A 15,014-nucleotide genomic window follows, 5' to 3' on the forward strand; every position below is an offset into this window, starting at 1 on the left:
AGTGGTGTGTCTTTGTGAGGTGTGTGCACTGTGGAGTGTGTGTGTGGTCAGTGGTGTGTGTCTTTGTCTGGTGTGTGCACTGTGTAGTATAAGTTTCTGGAGAGTTTTTGTGTCTTTGTGAGGTTTGTGCACTGTGGAGTGTGTGTGTTCTGCAGTGTGTGTGTGTAAATTCTGTGAACCATGGAATGGGTGTGGTGAGTGGTGTGTGTTTGTGTGAAATGTGTGCACTCATTGTGTGGGTTCAGTTTGTGTGGTCAATGGTGTGTGACAAAGTGAGGTGCCTGCATTGTGGATAGGGTGTGAGGTGATTGGTGTTTTTCTGTGTGATGTGTGTGCAGTGTGGGTTTCTGAAGTCTGTGTGGTGCATACTGTGTGTCTCTGTAAAATGTGTGTACTATGAAGTGTTTTTGAGTATGGTGAGTGTTGTATCTCTGAGGAATGTGCACTGTGAATTGTGTGTGGAATGTTTTTAGTGCATGCTGTGTCTTTGTGTAAGGTGTGTTCACTGTGGAGGGTATGTGTGTGGTGAATTGTGTGTATGTTTGAGGTGTATGCACTGTCAAAAGTGTGTCAGTTTTGAGTTTTGTGTCTGTGAGGTTTGTGTTATATGGAGTGTGTGCATGAAGTGTGTGTCTAAAGTATTGTGTGTCTGTGTGTAGTGTACGCACAGTGGAGTGTGTGTGGAGTTTATGTGTTGAGTGGTGTGTGTCTCTTTAAAGCCTCTGCAATTTGGATTGTGTGTGCAGTGGGTGATGTGTGTCCGTGAGTTGAGTGCACTATGTAGTGAGTGTGGTAAGTGGTATGTCTGTGATTGGTGACTGAACTGTGGATTGTGTGTTTGGTGAGTAGTGTGTGCCTGTCTGAGGTGTTTGCACTGTGGAATGTGTGTTTGGTGAGTGCTGTGTGTCTGTGTAAGGTGTGTTTACCGTGTAGTGTGTGGTCAGTCATGTATCTGTGTGAGGTGTCTTCACTGTAAAATGTTTAGGTCGAGAGTAGTGTGTGTCTGTGTAAAATGTGTGCAATGTGAAGTGTTATGTCTGTGGTGAGTTGTGTGTCTGTGTGAGTTGTGAACACTCTTTAATGTGTGATTGGTGCGCGTCTGTTTAATGTGTGTGCACTTTGGAGCATGTGTGTGAAGTGTGTGGATACTGGTGTATGTATGTGTGAGGTGTCTACACTGTGAAGTGTGTGGTTAGTTGTGTGTGCCTGTGTGAGGTGTGTGCACTGTGTAATATGCGTGTGATGAGTGGTCTGTGTCTGTGTGAGATTTATGCACAGTGGAGTGTAAGTGTGCAGTGTGTGTGGTAAGTGGTGTGTGTCTGTGAAACGTGTCTGCACTTTGAAGTGTGTGTGTTTTGTGGTGTGTATATGTGTGAGGTGTGTGTCTGTGTGAGGTGTGTGCACTGTGTATTGTGTGTGATGAGTGGTATGACCATGTTAGGTGTCTGCACTGTCAATGTGTGTTTTGTGAATACTGTCTGTCTGTGTGTGGTGTGTCACTGTGCATTGTGTGTCTATGGTGAGTGGTGTGTGTTTGTGTGATGTGTGTGCACTGTGCAGTGTGTGTGTTTGTGTGGTGAGTGGTGTGGGTCTGTGTGAGGTTTTGGCACTGTGTAGTGTTTGTGTATGGTGAGTGGTGTGTGTTTGAGGTGTGTGCACTGTGCAGTTAGTGTGTGTTTGTGTAGTAAGTGGTGTGTGTCTGTGTGAGCTTTATGCCTAGTGGAGTGTGTGTGGACTGTGTGTAGTTAGTGGTGTGTGTCTGTGTGGAGTGTGCAATTTGGGTTGTGCGTGCAGTGGATGGTGTGTGTCTGTGTGAGGTGTGTGCACTGTGGAGTGTGTGTGGTCAGTGGTGTGTGACTTTTTAGGTGTGTGCACTGTGCAGCATGTGTTTGTGGTTAGTGGTGTGACTTTATGAGTTGTCTGCACTGTGGAATGTGTGTGTGGTCAGCGTTGTTTGTCTGTGTGAAATGTATTTACTGTGTAGTGTGTGTGGTCAGTCCTGTGTCTGTATGAGGTTTCTTCAATGTGGAGTGTGTGTGTCATGAGTGCTGTGTGTTTGAGGTGTGTGCACTATTGAGTGTGTGTGTTGACTGCTGGGTTTTTGTGAGTTGTGTGAACTGTGGAGTGTGTGTTGGTTTCGTGGTGTGTGTCTGTGTGAAATGTGCATTGTGAAGTATGTGTGTGGTGAGCCGTGTGTCAGTGTGAGTTGCGTGCACTCTTTAATGTGTGAATGGTGCGTGTCTGTTTAAGGTGTGTTCACTGCAGAGCATGTGTGTGGAGTGTGTGTGGTGACTGGTGTGTGTCTTTGTGAGGTGTCTGCACAGTAAAGTGTGTGTGTGGTTAGTGGTGTGTTCCTGTGTAAGGTGTGTCAACTTTGTAGTATGGGTGTGATAAGTGGTGTGTGTCTGTGTGAGAGGTATGCACATTGGAGTGTGAGTGTGCAGTGTGTTTGGTAAGTGGTGTGTGTCTGTGCAAGGTGTTTGCACTCTGGAGTGTGTGTGTTCCTTGGTGTGTGTCTGTGTGAGGTGACTGCACTGTGTGGTGTGTGTGTGAGTGGTATGTCTGTGTTGGGTGTCTGCACTGTAAAATGTGTGTTTGGTGAGCGTTGTCAGTCTCTGTAAGATGTGTGCACTGTGTAGTGTCTGTGTATGCTGAGTGGTGTGTGTTTGTGTGCAGTGTGTGCACTGTGCAGTTTTTGTGTTTGTGTGGTCAGTGGTGTGTGTCTGTGTGAGATGTGTGCCTTGTGTGGTGTGTGTGGTCAGTGATGTGTGTCTTTGTAGGTGTGTTTACTGTACAGTGTGTGTTTGTAGTGAGTGGTGTTCCTGTGTGAGGTTTTTGCACTGCGGAATGTATGTGTTGTGAGAGTTGTGTCTGTTTGAAATGCATTTACTGTGTATTGTGTGTGGTTAGTTTTGTTTTGCATGAGGTTTTTTCAATATGGAGTGTGTGTGTCCTTATTGGTGTGACTGTGAGTTGGGTGCAGAAAGAAATGTGTGTGTGGTAACTGCTATATATTTGTGTGAGTTGTGTAAACTGTAAAGTGTATGTTTGGTGAGTGGTGTGTGCCTGTGTGAAATGTATGCACTGTGGAATGTGTGTGTGGTGAATGTTCTGTGTCTCTGTTAGATGTGTTCACTGTATAGTGTGTGGGGTCAGTAGTATTTCTGCATAAGGTGTCTCCACTGTTGAGTGTCTGTGTCATGAGAGGTGTGTTTGTGTGAGGTCTGTGCACTGGGGAGTGTGTGTGGTGACTGGTGTGTGTCTTTGTGTGGTGTGTGCACTGTGTAGTATGTGTGTCTGACGAGTTGTTTGTCTGTGTAAGGTGTGTGAATTGTGGAGTGTGTCTGTTCTGGAGTGTGTGTTTGTGTGAGATATGTGCACTGTGAAGTGTGTGTGTGGTGTGTTGTGTTTGTGTGTAATGTGTGCACTGTGTGTGTTAAGTGTGTGGTGACTGATGTGTGACAGTGTGAGATGCCTGCATTGTGAATAGGTTGTAAGATGATTGGTGTGTATCTGTGTGATGTGTGTACATTGTGGTGTGTGTGTGTAAAATTTGTGTGCTGCATGCTGTGTGTCTGTGTGAGATTTGTTTTGTGGCATTTCTGTTTGGCTACTGGTGTGTGTCTGAAGTATGTGCATTATAGATTATGTGTGGAGTTTGTGGACTGAATGGTGTGTGTCTGTGTGAGGTCTGTGCACTGAGGAGGGTGTGTGTGTGGTGAGTGGTGTGTGTCTGTGTGAGGTGTGTTCACTGTGCAGTGTGTGTTTGTGAGTGGCATGCCTGTGTGATGTGTTTTCACTGTGAAATGTGTGGTATATTGAAGGTTGTGTTTCTGTGTGAAATGCATTTACTGTGTAGTGTGTGTGGTCAGTTCTGTCTCTGTATAATGTTTCTTCAATGTGGAGTGTGTGTCGTGAGTGGTGTGTGTGTGAGGTGCGTGCAAAATGGTGTGTGTATATAGTGATTGCTATGCGTCTGTGTGAGTTGTGTAAAGTGTGGAGTTTGTGTTTGGTGAGTGGTGTGTGCCTGAGTGAGGTGTGTGGACTGTGCAATGTATGTGTGGTGAGTGTTGTTTGTCTGTATAAAATGTATTTACTGTGTAGTGTGTGTGGTCAGTCGTGTGTCTGTATGAGGTTTTCTAATGTGGAGTGTGTGTGTCATGAGTGATATAATTGTGAGGTGTGTGCACTATAGAATGTGTGTTTGTTAACTGCTGTGTGTCTGTATGAGTTGTGTGAACTGTGGAGTGTGTGCTTTTTAAGTGGAGTGTTTCTGTGTGAAATATGTGCACTGTGGAGAGTGTGTGTGTTGTTAGTTTTGTGTCTGTGTGTTGTGTGTGCTATGTGGAGTGTGTGTGTTAAATGTATGTATTGAGTTGTGTGTGTCTGTGTGAGGTGTGTGCACAGTGGAGTGTGTGTGGAGAGTGTGTAGTGAGTGGTGTGTGTCTGTGTGGAGTGTCTGCACTTTGGATTGTTTGTGTGGTGAGTGGTGTATTTTTGTGTGTGATGAGTGCACTGTGTAGTATGTGTTGTGACTGGTATGACTGTGTTTGCTGTCTACACTGTGGAGTGTGTGTTTGGTGAGTATTGTCTATCTGTTTGTAGTATGTGCACTGTGTTGTGTGTGTGAGTGTGGTGTGTTGTGTGTTCCTGTGTGAGGCATGTGCACTGAAGTATGTGTGTGTAGTGAATGGTGTGTGTCTTTGTGAGGTGTGTGCACTGTGCAGTATATGTTCCTGCTGAGTCGTGTGCCTGTGTGAGGTGTCTGCAGTTTAGAATGTGTGTGTGGTGAGTGTTGTGTGTCTGTGTTACGTGTGTTTACTGTGTAGTGTGTGGTCAGTCTTGTCTCTGTGAGGTGTCTTCATAATAGTGTGTGTGTTGTGAGTAATGTGTGTCTGATGTGTGTGCACTGTGGAATGTGTGCGTATAATGAGTGGTGTGTGTCTATGTGAGGTGTATGCACTGTGTAGTGTGTGTTCTACAGTTTGTGTTTGTGTGAGGTGTGTCTCTCTGAAGTGTGTTTGAGTGTGGAGAGTGGTGTATGTCTGATGTGTGTGCACTATGTATTCTCAGCGGAGTTTTAAGAGTGCATTGGGTGTCTCTGTGTATGGTCTGTGAACTGTGAAGGGTGTTTGTGTGGTGAGTTGTGTGTATGTGTAAGGTGTGTGCATTGTGGAGTGTGTGTGATGAGTAGTGTGTGTCTGTGTGAGGTGTGTGCACTGTGGAAAATGGTGTGTGTTGAGTTTTGTGTCTGTGTAAAGTTAGTGCTATGTGGAGTTTGGATACGAAGTGTGTGTAAGAAGTAGTGTGTGTCTGTGTGAGGTGTATGCACACTGGAATGTGTGTGGAATGTGTGTGGTGAGTGATATGTGTCTGTGTGGAGTGTCTGCATATTGGATTGTGTGTGCTGTGGGTGCTGTGTCTCTGAGATGAGTGCACCGTGTAGTGTGTGTGGTAAGTTCTATGTTTGTGTTTGGTGTCTGAAGTGTGGATTCTGTTTTTGGTGAGTGGTGTGTGTATTTGTGAGGTGTGTGTACTGTGTAGTTTGTGTGTTTGTTGAGTGGTGTATGTTTGTGTGAAGTGTGTGAACTGTTCGGTTTGTGTTTGTTTGTGTGGTGAGTTGTGCATGTCTGTGTGAGGTGTGTGCACTGTGGAGTGTGTGTGTGGTCAGTGGTGTGTGTCTTTGTAAGGTGTGTTCACTCTGCAGTGTGTTTGTGGTGAGTGGCTTGCCGGTGTGAGGTGTCAGCACTGTAGAATATGTGTGTGGTGTTGTGTGCCTGTGTTTCTGTTTTTGGGGAAGAGCTCTATAGTGACTGCTGTTGTGTAGGGTGCAGTATACTGACTGTTGCTGGTTAGGGTGCTGTATACTGACTGCTGTTGGGTAGGGTGCTCTATAGTGACTTCTGTTCTATATGTGCCCTATAGTGACTGTTGTTGGCAAGGTGCTCTATATTGACTATTGTTGCATAGGTGCTATTTACTGAGTGTTGGTCAGTCGTGTGTTCTATAGTGACTGTTTTTTGGTAAGGTGCTCTAATAGTGACTGTTGTTGGGTAGAGTGCTCTATAGTGACTTTTGCTGAGTAGAGGGCTCTACAGTGATTGTTTTTGGGTCAGTTCTCTATATTGACTATTGTTGGGTATGGTGCTCTATAGTGACTTTTCATGAATACATCTTTAGAGTAATGTTGTTGGGTATGTGCTCCACAGTAACTGTTGTTGGGTAGGGTGCCCTATAGTGACTGTTGCTTGGTGCAGTGGTCTGTACTGACTGCTGTTGTGTAGGGTGCTCTATAGTGACTGTGGCTGGGTAGAGTACTCAATAATGACTGATATCAAGTAGAGTGCTATATAGTGACTGTTGCTGTGTAGGGTGCTATAAATTCACTGTTGCTGGGTAGGGTGCTCTATAGTGACTGTTGTTGGGTATGGTCATCTATAGTTACTGTTGTTGAGTAGGATGCTCTATAGTGACTGCTGTTGGTTAGGTGCTCTATAGTGACTGTTGCTGGGTAGGGTGCTCTATAATGACTGTTTGGTACAGTTCTCTATAAAAAAACTGTTGTTGGAAGGAGACTTTAAAGTGGCTATTGTTGTGTAGCATGCTACATACTGACTGTTTTGGGGTAGAGTGCTCTATAGGTGACTGTTCTTGGGTGGAGTGCTTTCTAGTGACTTATTGGGTAAGGTTCTCTATAGTGACTCTTGTTGGGTATGGTGCTCTATAATGACTGTTGCTGGGTAGAGTGCTGTATACTGACTGTTTTGGGTGGGGTTCTCTAAAGTGATTCTTGCTGGGTAGAGAGCTCTATAGTTACTCTTGATGGGTAGGGTTCTCCATGGTGACTTTTGTTGGGTAGAGGCTCTATATTGTCTTTTGCTGGGTAAGGTGCTTTATAGTGACTGTTTTTGAGTTTGTGCTGTATACTGACTGTTATTGGTGGGGTGCTCTAAACTGACGGTTGTTGCATATGGTGCTATATAAACTGTTCTTAATTAGAGTGCTCTACAGTGACTGTTGCTATGGAGGGTGCTCTTTAGTGACTGATGTTGGGAACTTGCTCTATAGTGACTGTTGTTGCCTGGGGTGTTGTATAGTGACTGTTGTTGGGTAGGTGCTCTATACTGACTTGATGAAAAGGATATTCTTTCATCAAAAATCTGATATTGGGTAGGTTGCTCTGTAGTGACGGTTGCTACGTAGGGTGTTCTATAATGACTGTTGTTGGGTGGGGTGCTTTATACTGACTGGTGTGGGTTAGAGTGCTCTACAGTGACTGTTGGGTAGGTACGCTATGGTGACTGTTGTTTTGCGGGGTGCTTTACAGTGAATTTTGTTGGGTAGGTGCTCTATAGTGACTGTTGTTTGGTAGAATGCTCTATAGAGTCTTTTTTGTGTATGGTTCTCTATGGTGACTGCTGCAGGGTGGAGTGCTCTATAGTAACAGTTGTTGTGTAGAGTGCTCCAGATAGTGACTGTTGTTGCATGAGTACTCTATAGTGACTCTTGTTCTGTGGACTGCTTGACAGTGACTGTTGTTGGTTAGAGTGCTCTATGGTGACTCTTGTTGGGTAGGGTGCTTTATAGTGACTGTTGTTGGGTAGAGTGCTCTATAATGACCATTGTTGGGTAGGTGCTTTACAGTGACTGTTGTTGTGTAGAGTGCTCTATACTGACTGTTGTTTTGTACAGTGCTCTATAGTGAATGTTTTTGGGTAGAGTGCTCTATAGGTGACTGTTGTTGAAAGAAGTACCCTATAGTGACTGTTGATTGGTACGATGCTTTATAGTAACTGTTGTTTGGTGGGATGCTCCATAGTGACTGTTTTTGGGTAGGGTTCTCTATAGTGACTGTTTTTTGGTATGGTCGTTTATACTTACTGTTGCTGAGCAGAGTGCTCTATACTAACACTTGTTTGTAGTGTGCTCTATAGTGACTGTTGTAGGGTAGGGTGCTCTATAGTGACTTTTGCAGGGTAGAATGCTTTATAATGACTGTTTTTGCGTGGGGTTCTCTGTAGTGACTGTTGATGGATGGAGTGCTCTATAATAACTGTTGCTGTGTAGGGTACTCTGAAGTGACTGTTTTGGTGTAAGTGCTGTACAGTGACTGTTTTGGTGTAAGTGCTGTACAGTGACTGTTTTGGTGTAAGTGCTGTACAGTGACTGTTTTCGGTGTGGTGCTCTAAACGGAAGGGTTGCTGTGTGGGTGCTCTATAGTGACTGTTGTTGTGCAGAGTGCTCTATAGTAACTGTTGCTGGGTAGGGTGCTCTACAGTGACTGTTGCTGGGTAGGGTGCTCTTTGGTGACTACCATTGGGTAGGTGCTCTATAGTGACAGTTGTTGGGTGGGGTGCTCTAGAGTGACTGTTGTTGGGTAGTTGCTTTATAGTGACACTTGATGAGTAGGATACTCTATAGTGACTGCGGTTGGCTAGAGGGCTCTAAAGTGTCTGTTGCTGGGAAGGGTGCTCCATAGTGACTATTGTTTGTTAGTATGCTCTATACTTAATGATTTTGGGTGGCATGCTTAATACTGTTACTAAAAACAGTAACAGTGATTACTGTTGCATATGGTGCTCTATATTAACTGTTTTTTGGTTGGGTGCTTTATACTGATTGTTGTGGTTGGGTGTTCTAAAGAGACTGTTGCTGTGTAGAGTTTTCTATACTGACTGTTGTATAAGGTACTCTATAGTGACTGTTGGTTAGAGTACTCTTTAGAGACTGTTGTTGGGTAGGTGCTCTATAGTCACAATTACTGGGTAGGGTGCTTTATACTGACTGTCGGGTAGTGTGATCTATATTGACTGTTGTTGGGTAGGGAGCTCTATAGTCACTGTTGTTCGGCAGAGTGTTTTATAGTGACTGTTGCTTGAGAGTATGCTGTCTAGTTACTGTTGTGGGGTGGGGTGCTCTATACTGACTCTTTCTAGGCAGCCTGCTCTATAGTGACTGTTGTTTGTTAGGTACTCCATAGTGACTGTTGTTGGGTGTGTTGCTCTATACTTACTGTTGTTGTGAAGGGTAGTCTAGAGTGACTGTTTTTAGGTGAAGTGCTCTATAGTGACTTTTTTTGTAGAGGTCTCTATAGTGACTGTTTTAGGCTAGGTGCTCTATACTGACGTTTGTTGGGTAGAGCGCTCTATAGTGACTGTTGTTAGGTAGAGTGCTATATAATGACTGTTCGTGGGTAGAGTGCTCTATAGTGACTGTTGTTGGGTAGAGTGTTCCTAAGTGACAGATTTTGTAGAGGGCTGTATAGTGACTATTGTTGCATAGGTGCTCTATAGTTACTGTTGTTGTGTAGGTGCTCTATAGTGACTGTTGCTGTGTAGGGTGCTTTATAATGACTGTTGTTGGGGTCAGGGCTTTAAATAATGATTGTTGTTGAATAGGGTGATCAATAGTGACTGTTTTTGTGTAGAGTGCTTTATAGGTGGCTGTTGTTGGATGGAGTGTTACACAGTGACTATTGTGCAGAGTGCTCTATATTGACTGTTGTTGGTAAGAGTGCTCTATAGTAACTGTTGTTGAGTAAGTTCTTTAGAATGACTGTTTTTGGTTAGGCTATAGAACAGTTGTTGGGTAGGTGCTCTATGGAGCCTGTTTTTGGGTACAATTTAATATAGTGATGGTTTTTGGTAGGGTGCTTTATAGTGACTGTTGTTGGAAAGGATACTTTATAGATACAGTTTTTGGGTAGGGTAGTCTATACAAACTGTTGTTGGGTAAGTGCTCTATAGTGACTGTGGCTCTGTAGGGTGCTCTATAGGGACTGTTGTTGGGTGGGGTACTCTATAGTGCCTGTGTCTGAGTACTCTATTGTGACTGTTGATTGGTAGGTGCTCTATAGGGACTGTTGCTAGGTAGGGTGCTCTATAGTGACTGTTGCTGGGTAGAGTGCTCCATAGTGACTGTTTTGGGGTAGGTTCTCTCCAGTAACAGTTGTTGAATAGGTGCTTTATATTGACTGTTGTTGGTAGGTGCTTTATAGGTGACTGCTGTTGGGTGGAGTTTTAAAAAGTGTCTGTTGTTGTGTAGAGTGCTCTATAGTGATTGTTGTTGAGTACAGTAATCTATAGTGACTGTATTTGGGTATACTGCTCTATAGGTGATTGTTGTTTGGTGGAGTGCTCTATAGTGACTGTTGTTAGTTAGCGTGCTATAAAATGACTGTTGCAATGTAAAGTGCTCTATCGTGACTGTTGCTGGGTAGGGTGCTGCCTAGTGACTGTTTTTGCAAAGGTGCTGTATAGTTATTGTTGCTGAGGTGATATAAACTGACGATTGTTCTGTAGGTGATTTAAAGTGACTGTTGCTGGGTAGGGTACACTGTCGTGACGCTTGTTGTGTAGAGTGCTCTATAGTTACTGTTGTTGGGTAAAGTATTCTACAGTGACTGTTGCTGGATAAGGTACTCTTTACTTACTGTTGTTGGGTAGGTTCTTTATAGTGACTGTGGTTGTGTGGGATGCTCTGTAGCGACTGTTGTTGAGTAGGTGCTCTATTCTGACTGTTGTTCTGTAGGGTGCTCCATAGAGACTGTCTTTTAATATGGTGCTATATAGTGACTCTTTTTTGTGTACAGCTTTATAGTGACTGTTGTTGGGTAGAGTGCTAAAGATAGTAACTTTTTTTGAGTAGAGTGCTCTATACTGAGTTTTGTTTGGTAGGTACTCAATAGTGACTGTTGTTGTGTAGGTGCTCTACACTGCCTGTTGCTAAATAGAGTGCTTTATAAATTATTGTTTTTTGGTGGAGTGCTCCATAGTGACTGTTGTAGGGTAGCGTTCTCTACAGTGACTGTTGTTGGGTACGTGCTCTATAGTGACTCTTGTTTGGTAGGGTGCTCATAGTGACTGTAGTTGAGTATGCTGCTCTATAGTAACTGTTGTTGGGTAGAGTGCTCTGTAATGACTGATTTTGTGTAGGTGCTCTATGCTAACTGTAGTTGGGTAGGTGCTCTATAATGACTGCTGTTGGGTAGGGTGATCTAAAGTGACTGTTGCTGGTAGGGTGCTCTATAGTAACTGTTGTAATGTAGGGTGCTCTATACTGACTGTTGCTGGGTAGGGTGCTCTATACTGATTGTTGCTGGGTAGGGTACTCTATGGTGACCGTTGTTGGGTGGGGTCCTATATAGTTACTGTTGCTTGGTAGAGTGCTCTGAAGTGAATGCTGTTGGGTAGGTGCTCTACAGTGACTGTTGTTGTGTAGGTTGCTCTATAGTGACTGCTATTGGGTATGGCACTCTGCAGTGACTGTGGTTGGGTATGTGCTCTATAATTGCAGTTGTTGGGTAGAGGGCTCTAAAGTGACTGTTGTTTGATAGAGTGCTCTATAGTGACTGTTTTTGGGTAGGGTGCTTTATATTGACTGTTGTTTGGTAGCTGCTCTACACTGCCTGTTGTTGGGTATGGTGCTCTATAGTGACAGTTGTAAAGTACTGTGCTCTATAGTGAGTGTTGCTGGGTAGAGTGCTATATAGTAACTGTTTTTGCATAGGTGCTCTATAGTGACTGTTGTGTAGGTTGCTCTATAATGACTGTTGTTGGGTACAGTACTCTGTAATGACTGTGGTTAAATAGGTGCTCTATAGTTGCTGTTTTTGGGTAGAGGGCTCCAAAGTGACTGTTGTTTGGTAGATTGCTCTACAGTGACTATTGTTGGATAGTTACTCTATACTGACTGTTGTTGTCATTCTGCTCTATAGTGACAATTGTTTGGTGGAGTGCTCCATAGTGACTGTTGTTGGATAGAGAGGTCTAGATAGTGACTGTTGTTTGGTTAAGTGCTTTATAGTGACTGTTGTTGTGTAGAGTGCTCTGTAGTGACTGCTGTTGGGTAAAGGGCTCCACAGTAACTGTTGTTGTGTAGACTCTGTGCAGTCACTTTGTTGAGTATTGTGCTCTATTGTGGCTGTTGATGGGTATTCTGCTCTATATTGACTGTTTTTGGTTAGGATGCTCTATAGTGACTGTTGTCGTATAGAGTGCTCTATAGTGACTGTTGTTGTGTAGAGGGCTATAGAGTGACTGTTGTTTGGTAGAATTCTCTATAGTGACTGTTGTTTGTTATGGTGTTCTATACTGACTGCTGTTGAATAGGGTCCTCTGCAGTGAATGTGGCTAGGTAGAGTATTCCATAGAGACTGTCCTTTGGTAGGTACTCTATAGTGACTGCTGTTGGGTAGGTGTTTTATAGTGATTGTTGTTGGATAGGGTGCTCATCTTGAGAATATTTGGGTATAGTGCTCTATAGTATCTTTTGTTATGTTGAATGCACAATAGTGACTGTTGTTTGGTAGGTACTCTTTAGTGACTGTTTTTGTTTAAGTGCTCTAGAGTGACTGTTGCTATGTAGTGTGCTCTATAGTGACTTTTGTGGTGGGATGCTCTATAGTTACTGTTGCTGGGTGGAGTGCTCTAAAGTGACTAATATTGGGAACGTGCTCTATAGTAACTGTGGCTGGTTAGGGTACTCTATAGTGACTGTTATTAAGTAGGCACTCCATAGTGACTCTTGTTGAGTGGGGTGGTCTATAGTGACTGTTGTTGGGAAGAGTGCTCTATAGGTGCCTGTTGTGAATCACTTTGTACAAATTGTTGTTTAATAGGGCTCTCTATAGTGACTGTTGCTGGGTACAGTTCTCTATAAAGACTGTTGCTGGGTAGAATGCTCTACAGTGACTCTTGTTTTAAGAATTCTTTATGCTGACTGTTGTTGCATAGGGTGCTCTATAGTGACTCTTGTTTTTAGGGTGCTCTATACATACTGTTGTTGAGTAGTGTGCTCCTTGGTGAATGTTGTTGTGTAGGGTGCTCTATAGTGACTGTTACTTGGTAGAGTACTTTGTAGTGACTGTTCTTGGTAGGTGCTCTATAGTGACTGTTTTTGGGTAGGTGCTCTACACTGACTGTTGTTGGGTAGATGCTCTATAGTGACTGCTGTTTGGTATAGTGTTCATAGTGATTGTTTTTGAATACAGTGCTCTATAGTAACTGTTGTTGGGAAAAGAGCATGTTAGTGCTTGTTGGGTAAAGCACTCTATAGGTGATTGTTATTCGGTGGAGTTCTCTATAGTGACTGTTGTGTAGAGTGCTCTATAGCGACAGTTGTTGGATAGGTGCCTTTAATAACTGTGGTTCTTTAGGTGCTCAATAGTAACTGTTGCTGTGTAGGATGCTTTATATTGACTGTTGTAAGTTGGGTGCTCTATACTGACTGTTACTGGCTAGAGTGCTCTATAGTGATTGATGTTGGATACATGCTCTATACTGAGTGTGGCTGCTTAGAATGCACTATAGTGACTGTTGTGGGGTAGGTGCTCTATCGTGACTGTTGTTGGGTGGGGTGCTTTATAGAAACTGTTGTTGAATAGAGTGCTGTATAGGTGACTGTTGTTAGATGGAGTGCTTTATAGGGACTGTTGTTGCGTAGGGTTCTCTATAGTAAATGTTGTAGGGTATCATGCTTTATAATGACTGTTGCTGGATAGAGTGCTGTATAGTGACTCTTGCTGGTAGGGTGCTCTACAGTGAAAGATTTTATGTTGGGTGCTCTATACTGACTATTGCTGGGTAGGTTGGTTTATAGTAACTGTTGTTGGGTGGGCTTTTCTATTGAGACTCTTGCTGGGTAGAGTGCTTCACAGTGACTGTTGCTGGGTAGGGTGCTCTATAGTGACTGTTGTTGGGTACGTGTTCTATAGTGAATTTTGCTGTGTAGGGTGCATGATAGTCACTGTTTTTGGGTTGGTGCTCTATACTTACTGTTGTTGGTAAGGTGATCTAAACTCATGGTTGTTCTGTAGGTGCGCTATAGTGATTGTTGCTTGGTAGGGTGCGCTGTCGTGACTATTATTGGAAAGAGTGCTCTATAGTGATTGTTCCTGAATAGGGTACTCTACAGTAACTGTTGCTGGGTAGAATGCTTTTTAGTGACTATTGTTGGGTAGGTGCTCTATAGTGACACTTGTTGGGTGGGGTGCTTTATAGTGACTGTTGTTCAGTAGGTGCTTTATGCTGACTGTTGTTTGATAGGGTGCTGCATAAAGACTTTTTTTGGGTATGGTGCTATATAGCAACTGTTTTTTGGTATAGGGGTCTATACTGACTGTTGTTGGGTAGAGTGCTTTAGATAGTGACTGTTGTTGGATAGGGTGTCTATAGTGACTGATATTGGGTAGAGTATTTTATAGTGACTGTTGTTTGGTAGGAAGCTCTATAGTGACTGTTGTTTGGTCGGGTGCTCAATAGTGACTGTTGCTGGGTAGAGTGCTCTATAGGTGACTGTTGTTTGGTAGAGGTTTTTATAGGACTATTGTGTAGAGTGATATATAGTGACAGTTTTCGGGTCGAGTGCTATATAGAGACTGTTGTGTAGGTTTCCCATAGCGACTGTTTGGGTAGGGGGCTCTATAGTGATTTTTGTTGTTTAGAATTCTCTATAGTAACTGTTGTTGGTAGGGTGCTTTGTAGTGACTGTTGTTGTGTAGGGTGCTCAATAGTGTCTCTTGTTGTGTATAGCTCTATAGTGTCTGTTGTTAAGTATTTGCTCTATAAAGAAGTATACTAGATAGTGTGCTTTACACTGACTGTTGTTGGGTGGGGTGCTCTATACTGACTGTTGCTGGGGAGAGTGCTATATAGTGACTGTTGTGTGGTAGGTACTCTACAGTGACTCTTGTTGGTTAAGGTGCTTTATACTGACTGTTGTTGTGTAGGTGCTCTATACTGCCTATTGTTGGGTAGAGCGCTCCATAGATTATTGTTCTTTGGTGGAGGGATCCATAGTGACAATTGTTGGGTAGGCTCTCCATAGTGACGGTTGTTTGGTATGGTGATCATAGTGACTGTCGTTGGGTACACTTCTCTATAGTTACTGTTACTGGGTAGAGTTCTCTATAGTGACTGTTGTTAGGTAGGTGCTCAATACTGATTTTGTTGGGTAGGTGCTCTATAGTGACTTTTCTTGGGTAGGGTGATCTATAGTGACTTGGTAGGCTGCCC

Source organism: Callithrix jacchus, chromosome 3 (genome assembly GCF_049354715.1).
Source record: "Callithrix jacchus isolate 240 chromosome 3, calJac240_pri, whole genome shotgun sequence".
In the NCBI taxonomy this organism is placed as follows: domain Eukaryota; kingdom Metazoa; phylum Chordata; class Mammalia; order Primates; family Cebidae; genus Callithrix; species Callithrix jacchus.